Source organism: Mustela nigripes, chromosome 1 (genome assembly GCF_022355385.1).
Source record: "Mustela nigripes isolate SB6536 chromosome 1, MUSNIG.SB6536, whole genome shotgun sequence".
NCBI classification, from domain to species: Eukaryota; Metazoa; Chordata; class Mammalia; order Carnivora; family Mustelidae; genus Mustela; species Mustela nigripes.
In genome coordinates this window covers 37202551-37220243 of record NC_081557.1, presented here as the reverse complement: position 1 = coordinate 37220243, position 17693 = coordinate 37202551, and the positions used below count along the sequence as shown (strand labels likewise).

At 45.0% G+C, this 17693-nt stretch overlaps 1 protein-coding gene and 1 long non-coding RNA gene across 2 annotated transcripts in view; one reads left to right on the top strand and one right to left on the bottom strand.

Moving 5' to 3' along the window:
- Positions 1 to 17693, top strand: part of SPON1 (spondin 1) — a 256164-nt gene that overhangs the window by 186618 nt on the left and 51853 nt on the right. The gene's annotated exons all lie outside the window — the stretch shown is intronic.
- LOC132022743 (uncharacterized) overlaps positions 9463 to 17693 on the bottom strand; it is a 33300-nt gene continuing 25069 nt past the window's right edge. The window contains exon 2 of the long non-coding RNA XR_009405687.1: positions 9463 to 9806. This is a non-coding gene — a long non-coding RNA (uncharacterized LOC132022743). The remainder of the gene's footprint in view (positions 9807 to 17693) is intronic.

Genomic DNA, 17693 nt, shown 5'->3' with positions numbered 1-17693 from the left:
AGAAAACTTGCACAAAGTCCTCCATAGCAGTGGGCATCATGGCTGTAGGGGTTTCCTGCTGGCCTGCTAGCTCTTCGGTGGCTACAAGACCCCAGCAGTGCTTCTAAAAGGCGGCAATTTCGGGGTGCTTGAGTGGCTCACTTGGTTGAGTGGTCAATTCTTGCTTTTGGCTCGGGTCATGGTCTCAGGGCCTTGGGATTGAGCCCCACCCCACGTCTGGCTCCACGCTCAAGGTAGGAGTCTGCTTTTGATTCTCTCCCTCTCGCCATCCCCTTCCATCCCCTCAACCTGTTCTCTCTCGGAAGGAAAAAAAAAAATTAAAAGGCAGCAGTTTACAAAAAGACCCCATCTTTTACAAAAAGATCCCCTAGTGAGCCCAGTTGCTGTGCAGCTTGTCCCAGGAACATCTTTTTCTAGAAACTTCTTCAGGCTCACTGAGACCAGCTATAGGTAACGAGCTTGCACTGGTAGCTGCCAGCTCAGGCCAAGGGTTCCAACCCTTTGGGTTAAGGATGATTTTCACCTCCCCCAGGTTTTTGTCTTCCTGCCTCCGGCCCCTAATCAGTGAGGCAGAATATACCTACCAAACCTTCCCATCCATGTGTAAGATTTAGTCTCTGGGGTATGCTCTAGATTCATCTTTACATGGGGTCGTACAGAAACATATACCTCTGGGCATGTCCCTGAGTCAGTGGACCTGTGGACTGTCCCTGACAGTCCCAAGTCCCCTTCAGCTCCTTTGGCAATAAATGCAAATTAAACTTCCTTAGTAACTCTAACTTGAATGGCAAATATCAGCTACAGGGTTAGCTTAAAGCTTTGGGACAGATTTCAACAGGAAAATGCCCTCAGCAGAAGCTCAAGGGGGAGAATGCTAAGAGGGGAAGGGACAGAACAGAAAAGGAGCCAGGCCCGCCGCACCCACGTAGGGCCTGCCTTGGCGGGCACGGTTGACCTGTGTGTTTACTTACTCACCCAGCTCATTACAAAGGACCAATCGCAAAGATATTTGTCTTCTCTCCGGCTCTGGTAAGCTAATTGCAAAGTCATTCAATTAGCTACAGAATAAATTGGTTGTTATCAATGTGGAAGCCAAGGCACTCTTTTGAAAATTCGTTAGGATAAAACACTGGCTCACACGATTATTCTAGACAGAGAAATATCTTGTTGATTTCTCTTATGAATGTATTTATTATTCCAAGAGGAAATCCTAAATGTAAGGGTACACCTGAAAGAAATACTTATTCTCTTCTTAATAAATTCCTCCTCCCCCCAAGAAAAAGGAAAGTGTGATTGAATCCTTGGGAGCGCTAGAGGGGGCCGGCTATGTGGAACGTTTACATGTCGCCGAGACACAGAACTGTCTTCAGGGGTGGAAGTTAGGGAGCTTGCTGTCATCATTGGACATAGCTGCGTCACCATGTGCTGCCAACAGCATAGGGAGAAGTAGTGCCTTTTTCAAAAGTGTGTATTCAGGAGCACCCGGGGGGCTCAGTCAGGTAAGCATCCAGCTCTTGGTTTCAGCTCGGGTCATGATGTCAGGCGAGGTGAGGTTCCGCTCTGTGCTCAGCGCAGAGTCTGCTTAGAATTCTTTCTCTCTTCCTTCCCCTCCCCTCCTCCCCGCCCCATTCTCTAAAATAAATAAATAAAATCTTTTTTTTTTTTTTAAGTGTGTAAATTTTGTAAAATTACGAAAATACAGAGATTCATACTCAAGTTCTATGGTCCCCTGCTGTTAGATGCCTGACTGTGGCAGAAAGGGGCTTTCTCTGTTGGGCTGGTTTGGCAAAGCCCTTAATGAAGGTGCTTCCATTCCATCACAGCCAGGTAAAGACGCATCTGGCTTTTCACTCCCTGACATGATGAAAGTTATTTATGACCTGAAAGAGTGTGGATATTAACGGTGAAGACAACCATGACTGAAAAAAAAAGAGTGTAAGGATAAAAGCTGGCATCATTAAAGATAATACAGGAAAATCCCACAGTCAGAATAATGCAGGTCAACTCCAATCCCGGGAGCATCCTGCTTTCTGAGGGAGGGTAGAATGTCGGGCCCCCCACTGGGGCCGGGAACAACAGCACGATTACAAGATCAGAGAACAGTATTGGGCAGAATAAGAATTTTTGGGTCCTAGCCGGCAGTGAGGCCAAAGTCAGTGGCAGAGAGGGGGCTGTAAAAAGGCTGGGGTGAGTGTGGACACCATGAGAGAATGGGGTCTAGAATAAGGATTCCTAACTGGGGCCTCCTGTGTGGGAGTTAGGGGCGGGGAAGCAAAACCCAGGGAGCATAGGTGATGTGTCCTCAGAGCTGACAGTAGAGCTTGGGACTTGAAGGGAGGGATACTGATATCTATAGCCGCCCATTCCTGGCCTTAGGCCCCGGGAATGTTCAGCACAGGCAAATCTATAAAACAGAAAATAGAAAATGTTTTACATTGATGTGGTGGCGGGCACACAACCCTGTGAACAGACTAGAAACCGTTGAGCTCCTCACTTTACCTTAAAGATTTTATTTATTTATTTGACAGACAGAGATCACAAGTAGGCAGAGAGGCAGGCTGAGAGAAAGGGGGAAGCAGGCTCCCCGCTGAGCGGAGAGCCCGATGTGGGGCTCGATCCCAGGACCCTAAGACCACAACCTGAACTGAAGGCAGAGGCTTAACCCACTGAGCCACCCAGGTGCCCCTGAGCTACTCACTTTAAATAGGTAAGTTGTATAGTCTGTAAAATGTATGTCAGTAAAGCTGCAAATAAAAAAATAGGTGTTCAGTAAACATTTGTGGAAGCAGGAAGAAAGAAAGGCAGGAGATCAAATATCCCCATTCCTTGAGTTCCAGCAAAAGGCTCTTCTCCTTTTCTCTGTGCTCATGTCTGCCGTGGATCTTAGCGATGGCTTTGTGTTCCCTCTGTTGGTGTTTCCCTGTTTTCAGCAATCTGCCTTTTCTCAGAATTTAGGAGTAAAACATGGAAAAAGAATCTAATCTTTATCCTTTTATATTTCCTGGAGATTCTAGCTCAGGGCTGGCCACAAAGTAGGAACTTGACAAATGTCTGTGTACTGAATTCCTAGTGAACTGTAAGTAAATCTAATATTAACTAATAAGGCAGTGACATAGTATTATTTCCTAACATTGATGCCTAATTTTCTGCAGCTGTCAGCTCAGACTCTGTAAATTAGGTCGGCGGTTGCACTGTTTGGCATTTTGGCCATGCCGACTTTTCTCCTCGCAATTCCCTGCTCATGCTGAGCGGTCACGGGTCCCATTTTGCCCCGAGTTTCTGGAAACACAGAGCTAAATTTAGGGCTCAGGAGTAGTGACTGCTGGCTACAAGGCCAATCCTGAATTGGTAGGGCTTGAAGCTTATTCAGTTTGGGAGATGGTCTTTTTTGGGGGGCGGGGGCAGGGGCGGAGGGGGGAAGAAAACACAATTATGAATGCAAATTAAATGCAGAACCTCCGAAGCTTACACAAGGAAGACCCTCAATGTTAAGCTTCCTTAGTCCCCTGGTAAGTCTGCCTCTGGCCATGTTCATTTCCCTGCTCCTTTTAATTACATTTGATTTTGGTTTTGTGTTTAAAACGTCCAATATGGGGACACCGGGGTGGCTCAGTTGGTTAAGCCACTGCCTTCGGCTCGGGTCATGATCCCAGCGTCCTGGGATCGAGTCCCACATCGGGCTCTCTGCTCAGTGGGGAGCCTGCTTCTCTCTCTGCCTCTGCCTGCTTGTGTTCTCTCTCCCTCTCTCTCTCTCTCTGACAAATAAAAAAATAAATAAATAATCTTAAAAAAAAAAAAAAAAGTCCAATATGAGAAGCGTTTACCATTCTTAGCCTCTTAGCCTTTCCAGTTCTTCTTAAAAATAGAGTTGAAGCAGTTGCTTCCTTAGCTCTCCTTGCCACCATGCAGATAATTAGAATGATGACAGGTGCTCCCCTCTGGAGTGAAGGCCAGACTCTGCAAACCGGTGCATAATGTAGAGAATCACACCTGATCACAAATAATCGTCCTTAAAGTCTCTGAAATCGCCGATTAAGCACAGAACGTGGAACGTTACAGGTACGACCTTGAGTTCTCTCTCCTTGAACACTTTCTTCCACGCCTCTTCCACCATGTTAGCAACTTCCCATACCTCAAGACACCGCTGAAGAACCCCCACCTCCAGAAAACCTTTTAGCCACATCCCTCTCTCCTGCCCCGAAGCTCCTGTCTGGCTCTGTGCTTATCTCTAATAACTAGCTTGTCCCGTGAACTAAAGCATAAGCTACTTGAGACTCTCGGAATTTGGATGACTAATTTGTAAGACCTCAGGGTCTTGCACAGGGCTTTGTATCCTAGGTATTTGCTAATGCTTGCTATTTGTGGAAGGAAGAGAGGAAGAAAGAAAGGTGGAAAATCAGAGCTGTCTTCGGTTCCTTTCCATTAAAGCCATAGAGAAGAAAATATGTTTAACACCCATGTAAAGAGTTTCTGTAAGATTTTATTGCTGACATCGTGCATTTTTAGTCTTTATGTAAAAGACCTTTTGGCTTATTTCCTTATCCTCCCTGTTGGTGACTTGTTTTAAAGTTAGACAAAGGTTTCATAGGAACCCGTTGTCCTCCCAGATTCCAGAAGACGGTCCTCCGTCGGATGGTGGCTGAGAGGGTGGGCTCTGAAGGGAGGCCTCCCGTTGAGTCCCTCTTGGCCACTTGCCATCTGTGCAGCTTTGGCAACTTGCCTGTCCTCCCTAAACCTCAGTTTTACCATCTGCAAGATGGGGATAATGAAACTTAACAACTTCCTAATACTTGCTTAAAATTTAAGTGAGAAAATACAACCAAGTAAATACACATATAGCTGTTCAAAAAATGATTGTTATGGACAAAATCTAATATATCCCATCTTAAGTTATGGCTTCATTTGTAGGTGACTATAAACTAGCAGATTCTAATAAAGGAGAAACAGAACATTCACTGGGAACGGAGCGATAATGAGGGGATGAGGAAACCATTTTTATTCTAATATGTTTAGCTCATTTTCTTATAATTAAGCTACAAGATTATTCTTTCACCTACAAAATGGATAAATTCGTCATTGTACTCACTTGTTTGAAAAGATAGCCTAGTTTAAGTGGAATGAATTTCCCTTTAATATGATTTCCTAGCAAGATTAGGTTCTAATACGGATTAATATCCTGAGGAGAGAGCTCTGATGGACCACTGGAGGAGCGAAACACGAGTCAAAGACAGGGTCCCTTTCTACGTATCCGTCTCTGAGGAGACATCCATCAGGGTGTCGGCGGGGTCTCACGCCGTCGAGCACAAGAGTAATCATGACCGACATGGACGGAACGATCGCCGGCTGTCAGGCAGCCCAAGGCAGGCTACCGAACCTCGCTGAAGCCTCACGCTGATGCCAGAGGCTGACTTTCCACTTACAGTGAGGGACGGCGCTGACTGGAGAGCAGAACGCTCCCTTCTGCTTGCTCGCCCACCCCGAGCATCCTTTTCCTTAGACTCTGAGCACCCACAGCCTGTCATCAGCACAGATCCCAGCAAAGGGGGGAGGAGCTCTCCAGGCTCGGTCCTCCAGACGAGCGGGAGACTTGGAAAGCTATGTGTCTCGTGTCCTTCCTGCAGAACACCCTTCTCCCCGCCCCCAGCCACCCCCTGTACTTCCTCCACAGTACCTATCACTTTCTGAAATGATCTTGTACCTTGTACCTTTGTTTATGTTTTGGGGTCAGGAGGCCTCCATGCACCTTCCGCGTACACCCTTCTGTCTTGTTCCTTGCCTCTGCCCCCTCCATGCCGAGGACAGCGGGTGGTCCAGAGCTGTGCCCAGTGAACGTGTGTTGAAGGAAAACAGGGAAAGAGAACAGGGCAGGGAGGGGGACGGCACCCCTCGTGGCCAGCGTTCTCACCGCCCCAGAGCCCATGCTTGCTAGTCCGGATTGGGTCCCACTCCCCTGAAGTCCGAGTCTGGGGCTCTGTTTTCCACGTTAGCCAGCCCTGCGCCCACCCTCAGCCACCCCGGCTGACCTCTTCTTCCTTTTGAGCCTAACTCACTGAGGAGCCTTCGGTTTCTTTCACTTTCAGTCGTGCCGAATCCTGTTCTTCCTGCTTAACCCTTATGGAAACGTCCCGTCTTTGAGCATTACTGCAGGTGGCTAATACCATCGATTATTTGACTCATCCAACTCTCAGAGGGTAATCTTCTCTTTCATTCAAGTTTCAAGACCATCTCACTGTGGTCTCTCACCACACTGTGATATCGCCCAGATATCACTGATGACACAGGGCAGAGTGGAGCAGAGGTGTTGGCACTGCTCCTCACAGAGTCATCTGGAAGCGGCGATGCTGTTAATCTCTGCTGTGTTCATGCTAATCGTGTCTGTCTAGGATCGACCTCCATCCACCCTTCACCACGCCAAGAGGAAAACGCCAGACGGCAGGAACACACTGAAGGCAGCGCTTGGGGCCCGGAAAATCCCCTCATCCGCCCCGCCAGGACCCAAGTTCTCCTGATTCAGGAGGTCAATCTTTCCACTGATTCCTCCTTAGGATGTACTCCCAGATCAAAAGCCAATAGTTAACATTCCTCTGCAAAGGAGCAGACAGAAAATGTTTTTGTTTGACACAGCAGCAGTGGAAACTTGACCATGTTTCTCTTTTATGGAACCTCTGAGAGTAATTCATTGAGATCTTGACATTTAAAATCGCGCCATCACCACTCCAGCAAGATATTTTCTTTGGCTCCCTCAGCCCCACACACAGACATCGCTGCTGGCACTTACCAGGTCTTGTTGTTATGTTAGGTGGGCTGCTTTGAAGACGCAAGGCAGGATTTGGCAAGAAGCAGCGGCACCTGCTCTATGTTACCCTCTGAAAGAGAAGTGTGCGAGGTAAACATCCTTAAGAGATGATCGGACATCAAGAGGTGATTGGACGTCAAGATGCCCCTTCCAGAAAGCATCATACCCGACGCCCAGCCTCATACAGTCACTGAGAATGGAGGCAGCAGATGGAGAATTTGAGCTTTTAGAGAAAACAAATCTATAAACTCTAAGTGCCTGCCTGTTTCTGGCCAATACCTAGCCAGGCCATCCGAGTGGTACCTGTTGGCTTAGAAAGGAGTTCCACACCTCAGAGAGGGCTGGGGGAGAAGGCAACCTTCAGGTCCCTGTGGCCTCGCGTCTCCAAATGAGCACACCACAGAACACACTGCCTTCCCCCAAGAGATTTGTGTGCACGGATTAAAAGAAAGGATTGGGCACGCAGGGTCGCTCTCCATGTGAGTGTAGGTCCCCCAGCATCAGGGGACACATGACCACAGAGGACTTTTCCTCCCCACTCTTCAAAAAACTGGAACAATCATTCCAGCTGTGAGAGCAGGGAAGTCCAAAATCCATAAGGCTTAGCCGCTCTGGTACAAAGAAAATGAAATCAGAAATCCGGGGTGTTTTGCTGTTACCCAGCCAAGGGCTTCTCTTCGATCTAACAGCAACTTTTTAAATTTCGCATAGTTTGACCCCAGCAAATCTGACTGAGACTTCGCTGTCTACAGTCCTCGTGTGGCTCCTCTTGCCTACGGCCGTGCATTCTTGCATTCTAAGTGCTCCATGGACCCTCAGGGTCTGGCTTCCAGGGTGTTGGGGGGTGCCCAGGTGTGTCTTTAGCCCCTACTCCTCTGCTCGGCCAAGTTCTCCTTTCATCTCTTCTACAAGTCAGGCTTCCAAGTAGGCTTTTCAACAGAGTTTTGTGATTTAGAAACAAAGTTCCAAAAGGACCAGCCGACAGGATAAAATCTGGAGGAGCCCTGTCTGTTCTCCATCGTAGCTGTTTCTCAGACAGATTCCCCTGCCCAGTCCCCCTTAGGCATGCGCAAGGACCTTCCTGTCCTTTGCTGGGGAATGTCTCTGTTCTGTTCCCTCTGCCTGGGAAGTCCTCCTTCTTCTCTGCCAGGTGGATTGCTATTATTCCTTGGAGACTGGGTTCAGATCTTGCCTTTCTAGTGCTACTCTTCCTGCATTCACAGAAATTAGCCATACTCCCCTAGCATCCGTGTATGTGTTGATGCATGTGCAATTATTACGTGTCTGAATCTTGGACCCATCTGCACACTCACAGAAGATAGAGTCCATGTCTTATTTCTTTCCTCCTCCGTCTTCCTTCAGGGCTTGGCATGCGGTGGGCGCTCAATAAATATTTGATGGATAGATGTGGAGCTGTTTAATTCACCATGAGATAGCAAGCTGGCATTTTCCCAAACAGCTTTATTCAGAAGGAATTCAAAGACACAGAGCCACTCTTATACCCAACTCGAGCGGCTCTGTGTTAACGTAGAACCCAACTTCTTTTAACTACTTCTGTTTCAATCTGAATTTTATTTTTGTAAAAATAACTGTTAAAACTTTAAAAGAAATACTGTACAGAGGTCACACATTGAAAACCCACAGACGATAACAACTCTCTTAAATTGGCATGGTTTGACCCCGCTGATCCGAACTCATTTCACTTAAAATCGGGTCAGCTCGCTGTGGCCTATGGCTTTCACGTTCCTCTGTAGGGTTTCTGGGGGTCCTTGTCCCCAAGGACCTCTGTGGGTAAGGTCCCCGTGGAGATCTGACAGGGAGGGTTGTGGCTGTGGGTCGCTCACCCTTTGCTATCATCAAAGAGGTTTCAGGGCACCGGAGTGGCAAAGTCGGTTAAGCCTCCGACCCTTGATTTGGCTCAGATCATGATCTCTGGGTTCTGGGATCGATCCCCTGGCCAAGCTCCACGCTCAGTGGGCAGTCTGCTTGAGATTCTCTCTCCCTCTGTTCCTCCTCCAACTCATGTACATGCATGTGCGTGCGCTCTGTCTCTGTCTCTGTCTCTCTCTCTCTCTCTCTCTCTCTCTCCACCTGGGGAGCTTAGTTGGTTGCATATTTGCCTTCGGCTGGGTTCAAGACCCCGGGGTCCTGTGATTGAGTCCACATTGAGCTCCCTGCTCAATGGGAGCCTACTTCTCCCTCTGCTGTGTGCTCTCTCTTTCTCTTAAAAGAAAATAGTAATAATAAAACTAAAAAAATCTTCCAAAAAAAAAAAAAGATTCTACGAAATCCAAGTGTTTAAATGTCTTGTGTTTTCATTTTTGTTTTTTATTGCCTTTAGCGGAGCTTGGACCCACACTTGCTATTTTGTTTCTACCCATCCTCACCTTCCTGATCCCAGCTATCATTTGAGTCTGCGGCAAGTCGGCAAGCCCAGCCCTGGAAGAGTGCTTGTCATTTCTCTGACCTCCCTTCCAGGCCCGGAGCACGCACATCCTTGTTTCTGTAGAGTTGCTGTCATGTTGCACACATCATTTTGTATTTTCTTTTTTCGCTTAACACCATACCGTAAACATTATTCCATTACATGAGACACATCTTTTGTGGTTACCTTTTTAAATGACAAATGTTTAGGTTGGTTGGCTCGAATTTATTCAAGTCTCCCATCACAGTTAAAACACCTTTTTATTTTATGCTCTATTTTATGCTGTGTTGAATATCCTCATAGCTATGACAATTTTTCTAGAAATAAATGTGTTCTTATTGATTTTAACAGGTTTCTTATATGTTACGGATTTTCCTTTTTTGATGCAAGTATTTTCTCAGAGTGTGCTTTTTCTTTCTTATATTTTTTATGACTAAAATACATCAAGTATTATCCAGTGGAATCTTTGGATCTCTTCCACTGTTATTTCTTCTATTGCTTCAAGCCTTGGAAAGTTCTTCCTGGTTCATGACTCATAGTTCCCAAGCTCTGATGCAATCTTGGTTCTCTTTTCTTCTGGTGGTTCTGTGGATTTAAAAAAATATATTTAACACTTTAATGTATTTGAGCATATCCAATGCATGTTTCGATATAACTGATATTTTAACCCATATTGGGGCACCTGGGCAGCACAGTTGGTTGTACGACCCATTCTTGGTTTCGACTCAGGTTGTGATCTCAGGGTGGTGGGATCGAGCCCCAGGTCAGGCTTGAGCCCAGTACAGACTCTGCTTCAGATTCTCCCTCACTCTCCCTCTGCCCTTCCCCATGCACATGCTCTCACTCTCTCTCTCTCTCAAATAAATAAATCTTTAAAAATTTGATATCATCTATTAAATATCTTCTCCTTGACTCATTGTTTATCATACTTCTTCATATATCAAGTTATTTATATACAAATGGGTTTATTTTACCACTTGTGTTTCTCCTTTACTGTTCTTTATGTCTGGTTTTATATGAGTAGTGCACTGTTTTAATTATTCTTGCTTTGTAATATGTATAGAATTTATAGCTCCAGTCTTGCCCAATCAGAAGACTTCTTTTTCAAAATTTCCTTTCAGGGCACCTGGGTGGCTCAGTTGGTTGAGCGACTGCCTTTGGCTCAAGTCATGATCCTGGAGTCTTGGGATCGAGTCCCGCATTGGGCTCCCTTCTGAGCAGGTGGTCTGCTTCTCCCTCTGACCTTCCCCCTCTCACGCTCACTCTTTCTCATTCCCTCTCGCTCTCTCTCTCTCTCTCTCAAATAAATAAATAAAATATTTTTTAAAAAACTATCCTTTCATGTTCTTGACACTGCCTAACAAATGTTAGAAACTTGTTGTCAAGTTCTAAGAAAAAGTGGTGATTTTGATTTAGAAAGCATGAAGTCATTATACTTAACTTCATAAATCATTGCATGTATCCTAGGTGTCTTATATTCTTATATCATCACATTTATACGATTCTGGCTCTTTACTGCTTATGTACAGTGCTATATATAGTATACTGTAGTATATTGTGTATAGTAATGCTACTGATTTTTAACTTGAAGCCCGAATCTGCCTTCTTTCCGAGCTTATTGATTTAGTTCCAAGTGTTTAGCAAAGTCTTTGTAAATATTTTTCACTTCTTTTCCAACAGTTGTTCTCTGTGTCTTTTGCAATATGCCTAAAGCAATATTAAGTCATAATGGTAGTAACGTTTTTCTTTTGGGCCTATATTTGAAAGAAAAGCTTTTAGCGTTATTCCATTATTACTTCATGATTTTAAATAGTATGTTTATCAAGTTGAGGTCCTAATTATTTTTTTTAAGGTCCTAATTATTTTACTCAAAAGAAAAGGTTTTATCAGTTCCTCTTTTGAAATATGTTGAAATAGTTTGCATCATCTAATGTTAATAGATTTTCTTTTATTGATTTGTTTTCCACATTCCTGGAGGAACCTTCATTAAGGTCAGACTTGTCACAGGGAATACATTGAATGGAGTCCATCCTACACTGTGTTTTGATCAAGTAGCCTAGCTTGGAAGTTATCTGTTCCTTGGGAGTTCAAAGAAATCCATGAAGTCTGTGTGCCTTGCTCTTTTGAGTTTTCTGAAAATTTTTCAAATTTCTTTCTCTGTTCCTGGTTTAATAAGGTTTCCTACCTCACTGTTTCATTTGGGGTATTTAATATTTTTATTACAAAATACTATCCATGTGTTGAGGCTTTTAGTCAAAAGAGGATGGAACTGGGTCACCTGGGTGGCTCAGTGGGTTAAGCCTCTACCTTTGGCTCAGGTCATGGTACCAGGATCCTGGGATCGAGTCCCGCATCGGGCTCTTTGCTCTGCAGGGAGCCTGCTTCCCCCTCTCTCTCTGCCTGCCTCTCTGCCTACTTGTGATCTCTGTCAAATAAATGGATGAAATCTTTTGTTAAAAAAAGAGGATGGAATTAGATATAGTTTTCACATATAAGTTTATCCCCTTATTATATTTCATATATGGGGTGGGACCTGAATCGTCCTCTCGCTTCTACCACTAATTTATCAATGCAACTTTGAGCAAGTAATTTGACTTCTGACATCATTTTCCCTATAAATAGGAGTCATGGTACTTCCATGGTACTTCCCATGGTTACTTTATTACAAATAATGTATGTAGAAGTTCTTAGCACCGTGCTGTCCTCAGTCAATGGAAAATATCACAGGGTTCTCTTTTTTAATGCTGTAGGTCTCCTTTCTCTTCTGTTCTGAATTATATTTGCATGGACTTTCTATTTTTCATAGTCTTTTCAATATTTTCAGAAGCAACATATAAACAATGGGGGGGCGGTTACTGAAGGATTTTGAAGAAAGAACACCAGCTCTGGTAATTGGGTGTCCGAGTTGGGTTTGTGCACGGATCATCCGAAGATGGGCCTATGCTGTGAGGAATGACACAGTTGACAAGGGGCCAACTAGAAATTTCTTGCCAAGTGGGAGGTGGAGGTGTAGGCTTTACATTCATAGTCCATGAACACAGGCTCCAGAGCTCAGGAGAGGCCCTTTCAAGGGCTCCAGGGAGTGGGAAATTGACCAACTGGCCCCCAATTGTTCTGCTCCAGCATCCAACCCTTTGGGACTTAGAAACAGACGCTGACAAACACCATGACCCAGACTAAACCCAGCTTTTGAATGGGACAACAAAACAGGCTTTGTTCATCCTTTTGAAGTGGGGCCCAATTATGTTTGATTAATAAATGAAACTTTGTGTCCAAATAGGAGAGACACTGTAGAGAAATGGTCAGAAGCACTTTGTGTAGAAAAGGCTGATGAAGTTTTTAGAGGGCATTCATTTGCCTGGAGCTGGTGTGCGACAGAGAAATTTTCAGCCTCCAAATCCTTCTCTTGTGTCTCTATCCCCCCTTTTTTCTGAAGTACGTTTAACTCTTCTGCTTAAGATTTATTTTGCCTCATTGATGATGGATTTCTGTGTTTATTCTGTCATTTAGAAAAAAAAAAATGCAGTGTTAGAAACATTCTTGATCTGTTTGTAAATGTCAACAGAAAAATAAGCCAAAAGGTTGACAACAGTAATTAATCAAAAGGTATTCACTGAGCACTTTCTATGTACAAGCCACTGTAGTATATGCTATGAGGGAAGAATTAAGAAATAGTCCCTACCCTCAAAAGTCCTTCAATCCAATTGGGGAAATGGCTAAGTAATAGACTGGCTTTAATATAAGAGAAGTTTAAATAAATGCTATGATCAAGTTGTAAGGCGCAGATCAATGGAATGAATCGAAAGGACTTTCACAAGCAAGGTGCAATTATATTGCATCTTGGAACATATATAGGCTTCCTAAAGGGGAAGCCTCCTTTTGGAGGAGCTGACCTGTGCACCCACCCATGCACTGTGCCCCAGATATCAACAGACGCAAGCAGCTATTCTGGGCTATTCGACCAGCTCCATATGTGCACACATGCACGCAAACACATTCCCAATTCGCATGTGTTTGCTTTCCTCTCCCTCTCTGCACTTGTCCAGCCTCAAATCCTCATTCCCAGCTGGCCTCTGGCCCTCCTCAGCTTGACAACCTCCAAAGTTGGGCTTCTTAGATCTAGGTTTTTTTTTCCATAGTTTTTTGGTTCTGCTCCTTTCCTTGCGTTTTAGCCCCTTCCTCTGTGTCATCTTGGGAAAGAAACTCTCAGTTTCAGTCCTCTGCCCATAAAGCCCTCAGCCCTAGCCAGAAATACCTTTTATCAAGGTTAACTGTTGGAAGAATTCCGTTCATTCTCTTTCAAGGAGTCATGGGGGTTTTCAGGCTCTCTTCCACTTCCCGCCCTCAGGAAGGTGAAGGGGGGTGAAGGGAAGGTAGGTGAGGTGATGCGAAGTGGAACTCCTCCTGCCACATCACCCGTCAGGCTAGAATGCCTGGAGGTTGTGTGTCAAGTTCCAGGAGAACCTCAAGAGAAATCAGCCATTCCCAACCAGTGAATTTATTGAAGAAGTAGGAGCCTGGTTGCAAGCCCAACTAAACACTCTTGCTCCTGTATCAAACTCCTCCTGAGAGGCAAGATGAGGGGGTGGGGTAAGGGGGAGGAATATGTCTAGAATGCTGTCAGCCACAAGTAACAGAAAACTTAGCCAAGAGTGGCTGAAACAACACGGACTATCTCACTGAGTAAGAAGTTTGGAGATAGCTGGTTCCAAGGTTAGGACAGTGGCTCGCAGACATCCTCAGGGACTAAGCTACTCCCGTCTTTCCTCTCTGTCATATTTAAAGTATCAGCCATGGCTCCATTCATGGCCACGAGATTAGTGCAGCAGTTCCACCTGTGGCCTCCTCATGTGAAAACCTGGGTGATTCTTTCGTTCAGAGTGCCGTTAACCAGGTTCCTCATGGTATCCAGCTGATTAACAGACCAGTCTAAGGGATCTTAGATGGCATCATTTGTATGTCTGGAACCTTGGAGGGGTGTCTGGAAGGCTGGGACTATCTACTGGAATGTCCTTACATGGCTTTGTCAGCACAGTGGTCTCAGGGAGTTAGACTTCCTACATGATAGCTCAGAGCTCTCAAAGAAAACATTCCAAAGGACAGAAAGTGGAAGCTGCCCCTTTATCAAAGCCTGGGATGAGAATTTGACCAAAGCAGACACAAAGCTTCCCACATTCAAGAGGAAGGAACATAGCCCCCACCTCTTCATGGGAGTACTAATAGAATTTATGGTCATCATTGACCCATACATAGGTTGTAAACTAAGCTGTTGTAATAAAGAAACCAGAAATATGGTTTTTTAAAAAATATTTTATTTATTTATTTGACAGAGAGAGATCACAAGTAGACGGAGAGGCAGGCAGAGAGAGAGAGAGGGAATCAGGCCCCCTGCTGAGCAAAGAGCCCGATGTGGGACTCGATCCCAGGACCCTGAGATCATGACCCGAGCCGAAGGCAGCGGCTTAACCCACTGAGCCACCCAGGCGCCCCAGAAATATGGTTTTTAAATCCTATTGAAGTTTATTTCCCGCACACGTAACAGTGCAGAGGGGAGCAACACAGTGTCGGTGGTATGTTTCTGCCCAGCTCCGCACATGGCTCCCAGATCTGGGTCCACGTCAGCTGCTGTGGTTCCTACTCCTCTCCAAGCAGCTGGAAGGGGTCATGAAAACAGACGGCAGACAGCTTTCTTAAATAAGGTGATCCAAGAGTTAGACACATCCCTTCTGTGTGCATCACATTGGCTAAATATTGGTCCCATGGTCACACCTGACTGCAGGTTATTACCAAATGGAAGATGGGGAGAATGGGACCGAGAGACAACTACTTCTTGGTCTCTCTTGCAGCTGAAAAATAACTAGACAGCAGTGGATGAGATTCAGCTCTAAAGAGTGAAGCTGATATCTGGGGGTGGTTTATGAATCACATAATCTCTTCCCATCCAGGGCCGGGTAGTGAATCACAGGTACTCTGAATATACCTCTACGGGTGGGGCCACTCACCCACGCAGAAGCAATGTGCAGGTAACCCCCTATTAGGAGTGGTACCTTGCTTGAACCCCTCACTAAGTACTGAGGATAATTATCAGTCAGGTTCACTTGGTGGGGTCCTTCTCCTTAGACATATCCAATGCAGCGTCTCACTCCAGACTTCACAAAGACAACCAAAGAATTCGTTGAAAAGGATTGCTCGAGCGCCCGGTAGTTCGCTGAATGGGTATACAGTGTACAGCAGATCTAACTAGTGTTAAAAATAAAGGTAGCCTGGGGCGCCTGGGTGGCTCAGTGGGGTAAAGCCTCTGCCTTTGGCTCAGGTCATGATCCCGGGGTCCTGGGATCGAGCCCCGCATTGGGCTCTCTGCTCAGCAAGGAGCCTGCTTCCCCCCACTCCTGCCTCTCTGCCTACTTGTGATCTCTCTGTCAAATAAATAAAATCTTTAAAAAAAAAAAAATCAGAGCTGGTGCTTCTATGGGGACAGCTCTCCCTCTCCACCCAGAAGTGCTCACAATGCAGTCCTTCCAGCACCAGTGTTTGTTTTAGAAGTCTAAAAGCAGCCCTGTTCCTCTCTGCTTTATATATCAGAGTTCTGAGTATACTTTTGCTTAACAAAATGTGTTCCATTACTTTAAAAAAAAAAAAAAAAAGGATTGATGGGTATTGGCTTAGGAGGCTCCTTGGGCTCAGGGCACAGGCAGCTTATGCTCTCATATATTTTCACAACTGTTTTCAAGAAATAAATGGTCTTTCCACTGGCTCTGGAGGGATAATTTTAATAATATATTTAAGGACATACTTGAAATGGAATGAGAGTATTATGATTCTAGACTTCACTTATTTATGGTTGAATATCTTTAGCTTCTGTATTTAAAAGAAGAAAGAAAAAAATATACTTCTTTCCTGAAAGGCAGAATGGAGTGACAGAAAAAGACATGAATTTTTTCTACTCAAATGACTTGTTTTAAATATCATCTCTGCCACTTACAAGCTCGTGACCCTGGGCAAAATACCGGGATCTCTCTATTTACATCTGCTTATGTCTAAAATAAGGGCAGTGATGGGGTACCTGAGTGGTTCAGTTGTTAAGCATCTGCCTTCAGCTCAGGTCATGATCCTGGGTTCCTGGGATGGAGCCCCACATCAGGCTCCCTGCTTAGCAGGAAGCCTGCTTCTCCCTCTCCCACTCCCCCTGCTTCTGTTCCTTCTCTCACTGTGTCTCTCTGTGTTAAATAAATAAAATCTTTAAAAAAAAAAAACCCTCATTAAAAAAAATAAAATAAGGGCAGTAGTAAGAATCTCCACTATATCATGCTGTTATGAGTGTTAAGTTAGCTGGTTTATGCAAGCTGGTGCACCACTCAGGAAAATAGTATGGACGTTCCTTAAGAAGTTAAAAATAGATCCACCCTATGACCCAGCAATTGCACTACTTGGTATTTAACCCTAAAGATAAAAATGTAATGATGTGAAGGGGCATGTGTACCCCAGTGTTCACAGCAGCAATGTCTACTATAGCTAAACTGTGGAAAGAGCCTAGATGTCCATCGACAGATGAATGGATAAAGATGTGGTTTATATATACAATGGAATATTACTCGGCCGTTAGAAAGGGTGAATTCTTCCCATTTACATCAATGTGGATGGGACTAGAGGGTATTATGCCTAGCTAAATTAGTCAATCAGAGAAAGATAGTTATCATGGTTTCACTTATATGGAATATAAGAAACAGCTCAGGGGATCCTAGGGGAAGGGAGGGAAAACTGAATGGGAAGTCATCAGAGAGGGAGAAAAACCATGAGAGACTCAACTATAGGAAACAAACTGAGGGTTGCTAGAGGGGAGTGGAGCAGGGGATGGGGTATTTGAGTGATGGGCATTAAGGAGAGCATGTGATGGGATGAGCCCTAGGTGTTAAATGCAACTGATAAATTATTGAACACTACATCTGAAATTAATGATGCACTATATGTTCGCTAATTTAATTTTTTTTTAAAGAAAGCACAGTGCCCAATACCATTAATACCATCACGTATTGAACCCTTACTATGTGGCAGGCAGTGTCTAAGTCAGTGGCTTGAGAACTTGTTAGAAATGAACATTCTCCTCAAGCCCCACCCCCACTCCACTGAATCAGAACCCTGGGGCCGATGGGTGGGGGGTGGGGTCCCAATACTCTGCTTTCACAAGCCTGCCTGGTGATTCTGACGCGCATTCAAGTTCGCAGACCCCCGGCCTAAGTGTCCAAGAAATAGGGACTGTGATGTTCACATCCACCTGACACAACAGCTAATAGTTTGTGCAGAAACAAATACAGACGTGCCCTCTTCTGTCCTGTCTGGTGATGGCCCCAGAGTCTTACTGGCTCACTGCCACGCGTGGCTCTCAGAATGGTTCCTTACAAGGAGATGAAAGGGAAAACCAGAGACCTTCCGCCCTCCTCCCTCTCAGGTCCTCTCTTCCTTCCCCAGAGGGTC